The sequence below is a fragment of the Pteropus alecto genome, unplaced genomic scaffold, assembly GCF_000325575.1.
Source record: "Pteropus alecto unplaced genomic scaffold, ASM32557v1 scaffold33, whole genome shotgun sequence".
NCBI lineage: Eukaryota > Metazoa > Chordata > Mammalia > Chiroptera > Pteropodidae > Pteropus > Pteropus alecto.
The window spans coordinates 6267712-6273299 of record NW_006435762.1 but is presented as its reverse complement, the minus strand read 5'-3'; positions in this window follow the sequence as shown (position 1 = coordinate 6273299).

The following is a 5588-nucleotide window of genomic DNA, read 5'->3' as shown; positions in this document are numbered from 1 at the left end:
TACATCTATCCATTTTTCTTAGGTGATGATGGGGGGAAGAATAGTTTTGCAACTTAATTTACTACCTTAGCATTAAAATTACACAGGGAAGAAAAGGGTAACACATGGGATCTAGGAGTCCCTTGCTAAACTGTAGTTGAAAATATAAGAGACAGCATTTCCCCATGTAAAAATACAATTATTTAGCTTCTAATGGTATAAGAACAATACCTAAATTTAAAGAAAAATAAATTTATAATAAAATGATATTTGGTTGAAAATGTAATTATGCAAGAAGGAATTTTAAGCCATCACAATTTTTCGTTGTATAAACTGGAGTATCAAGTTAATGAAAATAATGTTTCATTAACTTACATTTTTATACGTGTATATGTTGGTATAATACTAGTAATTAAATTTCACTTGATATTTTAAATTTGAAACAAGGATGGAGAAGCAAGTAGTAGATAGATATGAAAGAAATAAAATTAAGCCATGGAGGGAAAATTTGTCAAGCTTTTGTGTTCTCATCTTTTATAGCTCTTAGAATTCTTTTTACTCTTCACTTTTATTAACAAATACAAAGAGATTTATCAGTGTCAATATTAATTTGTACCTAAATTTCCTCATTTATCCATTCCTTAATTTATCAAATTCCTGATAATTATGATATAATGTATGAGATATTACCAGGAATTCTTAACTGTGATTGTTACATAATAAGAGAGAGAATTTTCAGCTGAAGTGTCATATTTACAGTGAGTTTCTTTTCATTTGTGTCTTCTAGGTGGGAACAAAGGACTGAATCACAATCGCACTTCAAGGTGACATCTGTAGCACCTCCTTAAGATTCATATTATACAATGGGAGCTCTGTAGACAGAGCTCTGGCAAGGCAGAGGAGAAGTGATATGAGTTTGTGTTTAGAAATCAAGGATAAATATCTACTCTTTGCTAAGAAACTTTAATTTTACTTGAAAATTGTAATATAGAAGATCTTAAATTAAACAATTTTTCCATTAGTTTAAGTAGGAAATTTTATGTGTTCCATCTTAATCCAAGGTAACCAAAAAATGTTCACAGATAGAAAAACATTTCAATAAAACAGCAAAAACAAGTTAATGTATGTAAGAACAAAAAATTGAAAGTAAATACAATTTGTACTTAAAATGTAATGTAACTACGGTTTATTGCACCTGCCAACAGAGGGAGAGGAGAATTGATAAAAGATGATGAATGGTAGAGTGAAGAGGAAGGATGTAAGGGACTGATTCTTTAGGAGGTATATTCTCCATTTGCACCATTTTGAAATCATTTCTTTTTCAATCCTTCTGAGGCTCATGGCTAATTTACATAAAACTTCACTTAAGTTACAGCTCAAATAATTTTAGAATAAAGATGTGTGGGACAAAATAGAGCCAAAATGTAAGTGCTAGAAAATATTTGGAAATAGCTCAAGTTCACAATAGATCAAAAATGAAAGAAAATACTTCACCTTTGTTCTTTTTGCATATATAAAAACATAGTGACAATTCAAATTTGTTCACATGATATTCTCTCACTAGAAATTCTCGTGAAAAACAGGTGTGTCTTTGCCTGAAACCATAATGTCAAAATATGATTTCATGTAGAAAATTTATTTAAAGTGTTTTTGAGTTTTAAAAAAAAAAGTTATAATACTGAGAGAAGCTAGTTGCCTGAAAAGTGCTATAACTTTTTAAGGATATTAATGATGAAAATAATTAACTGAATAGTCACTCTGTATGATTAAGGCTGTAGTTTTCTATCAACTTCTTTTCCAGATTCCTATCTGGAGGTGAAGGACTAAAGAGAAACTTTTTAAAGTCATTTCCAGGGCTACTGAAGCGTCTCTGCACAGATTCTTTGCTTCTGGAAATAGATATATATATACTATAAGACATCTGTTCATCCTAACTATTGAATAGAAATTCTTCAAAGAAAAAAAAAATCAACAAGCAAAACCAGAAACCAGATTTTATAATATCAGCAATATTTTATGCCCCTATCTCATGTGACTGTAGACTCAGCCACATCTCCTGATACTGAACCACGATTTAGGAAGACTCATCCTGCACTAATTTAATGTTTGTTTGTGTTAGATGTGTATATAATGTTGGCTCTAGGAGTAAGATCAAATTTCCCCAGATGAAAGCAGGAGACTGGGAATTCATATTTGCAATGCTCTTTCATTTTAAAGAAATGTGATTCTGTGCAATTTACTTAACATCTCTGTGCATAAATTTCCTCACCTGTAAAATGGAGATGGTAATATGTATTTCCTTCATAACAGTGATAAAATGAGGGAATGTATCAAAGTTTTTAGATCTGTACCTGATACAAATAATTATAGTCACACACCCCTCACGACCAAGAGAACAATTTATTTTACTTATCCACCAGAAAATTTTACCCCTTTTCTTAATAGTTGAACAATTTAAATGTCTGAGCGAAACTGTGTTTAGCCTCTTCATATAAAACATCATGATGGTCGATGATGGTAAGCAAGAGACGGAGCAAGAGATCAAAATTATTGGTGTTATTTCAAGTCTCTCCTTAGTACATACCTTAGGAACTAGGCAAACTGAAGTAATTGGAATCTTTTATGAGTAAGTAAGTGTCATTTCTGCCTTCTGGTCATCATTAAGAATTATTTATGAAACTGGAAGGTGGTAATGGTCAGCCAAGAATATCACCTGACCCTCACTAAGCTAGAGTGAGTGGTTAGTCTACAAATTATACCAATGGTTCTCAACCTATTTTACCCAGTGGCTCCCTGCTTTTAACAAATATTTTAATACTCTATCACATGACAGTTAAATTCATAGTTAATGTAACCTAATTACATGATAATAAAAATCAACTAATATGTTTAATGTAATATGAAAAGAGGACTAAAAGGAATGCAATTTACAATAAAATAGTATGTATTTCAATATGTAAATATCCATCACCTAATCACTAGAATATATAATAAATAGACAATTATTTGCACCTGCATGTACAATTGCTGCGAATACTATAACTACTTATCTAGACTGATGAAACAAGTTTTATTGCCAAAAAAATTATTAGAAGTAGTATTGTCATTGTGAATTTCAGCAGTGAATACTCTTAGCAAAGTCTTCCTTCAGTTTACACAGTATATGCTTTGTTAACAAATTCAGTATAGTTAAACTTGTAAGAAATACATATTTCAACATATAAAATGAAGTTAGATTTCAGGTTTGATTGTTATAAAGAGATTGTTATCATTTGTGGGATATTTGGTGGGGCATTATATCGTCTTATGGGATATAGGACAAAACTTGGTTATATAAGACATCAAACAGCCCTGCTTCCACTCAATGAATAGCACTATTATCTACTAATCATTGTGATGAACAATACCACTTTTCCTCAAAATCTCCCATATTTACAAAACATCCCCTAGTGGGTAGTACTACTCTCATGGAAAACCACTGATTTATATCCTGCAGATTTTAACTGCAAGTACCATTCAGGGGAGCAGCAATCAGATAGACATGAAATAGTCTCAGGAGAAAAGTGCCAAAATACCACGAGTACATTGCATGACTTAAAGGAGGTCCATTTTGTTCTCCCTGCCAAAAAGAAACAGCAAGAAACACCCTACTCTGTACCTAAATGTCACCTTGGAGAGGTTTTGATTGGCAATAGATATCTGAGAAGCTAGGAATTTTTACCTAAAGAAAATGTGACCTAATGCTGTGGCTTAAATTATTACATTGAATTAAATTTTCCCCCATTTTACATTAGGTGAGGACTTACGATATTCCAGATAGCTTAGCTCTACCCAAGAAGTAGGTATCAATTCTGAGAAATGCTTCAGGCAATGATGCAAAGGCTAATTGTAATATCAAGACTTCTTGTGACCTTAAGGAAAACAATTTTCATGGAATTATGTGTTGCCATTGGAGATGTGCTTGGGAGATAATGACATGAAACCAAGGAAGCCTGGCTATGAAAAGAATAATTTGTCTTTTCTCAGTTTAATTTGTAGGCCCCAAATACTGAGTATAAGAGGGTATAGAAAAAGTATTTTTCTATCTTGCCAATAGTATACTAGCTAGAGGGGCTGAGAAACAGAAAGGATTTTTGTTTTTGTTGTTTGTTTTTGAAAATGTAAGAAACTTAAACATATTTATATGCTAAGGGGAGGGGGTCAGCAGAGAGGAAATGATTGACATAACAGAGAATAGAGCTTATCAATGAAAAGTGCATTTCTTGAACACATAGCAAGATGAAATGGGAAAAAATGGAGAAGAAATTTTTCCTGGACTACAGGAGGGAACAGCCATGGGAGTCAAACCAAAATATTCATGGATTTGAAATCAATTGAAAGGAAAAGCTTGTGAATTATTGAGTTTTACCCAACATGTGAAATCATTTTATTTGAATTATATCTTGAGTAGATCTTCAGGAAACTTTTAACTTAGTTTTAAGTAATTCTTTTGTTAAGTTAATTATTTTATTAACTTTTTAAATAAAGCATAACACATAAATAAAATTATACAAATCAAAAAATTATAACTCAATGAATTTTTACAAACTAAATAAATCCCCATAACCACAGCATGTTATCAGCACCCTCAGAAGAACCCTCTTGCCCTCTTCCAATTACATTTTGCTCCCGAGGGTAACCGCTAATCTAACTCTTAAATCATAGATTAGTTTTGCATGTTTTTCAACTTTATAAAAGATATGGAGTCCCCTAATACATACTCTTTTTTATCTCACTTCTTCCATTCAACATGTTTTTGAGATTTATTTGTGTTATATTGTGGTTATAGTTTTTTTCATTCTCATTGCTGCATAGTATTTCATTGTGTGTATATACCCCCAATGCATTTATTTATCTTACTCTTGGTTGGCATTTAAGTAGTTTCTAGATTTGGATATTATGGATAGTGGAACATTATGGAACATTTATGATCTGTTTTGTTTGTTTGTTTTACATATTTACATATTTCTGTTGGGTATACACTTAAGAAAACAAATATAGAATAAATTAGGTTTTTCTAACTGCCAAAATTTGGTGCTCCATTTTACTAGCATGGAGAAACAGTGACATCTGGTGCATAAAATAATGAGTTTCATGTCAGTGTATATTTAAAAATTTTAAGGAATCTATTTTTAAAGGTAGTCTGAAATCTTATAAGAATCTATATGTACACTGAGCTTATAGTTCTTGCTTCTAATATTAAAATTAATCTAAAATGTATTCACTTTGAGCACTAAGAAGATTTGAGAATAAAATGTTTAAACTCTTAAATAAAAGATAAAACAAAGTAATTAGATAATATTATTAGATTTATGGAAGAAAGGCTATTTTGATATGTACTAATGGCAGTACTTTTTAATGCAAATCACTACCCTTAAAGTTGCCTCACAGGGAAAGATTTTTAGGGTTTGTGAAACACAAAATTTCCTTTCTAACTTAAACCAGTGAAATCTGAACTAAACAAAATGCAGATACACACCATGGCATGTTTATAAGATAATAAAAAAGTAAAATTAATTTATATTTTTAATTGAAATTTTTAGATTTCAATTAAAGCAGCTCTCTTTCCC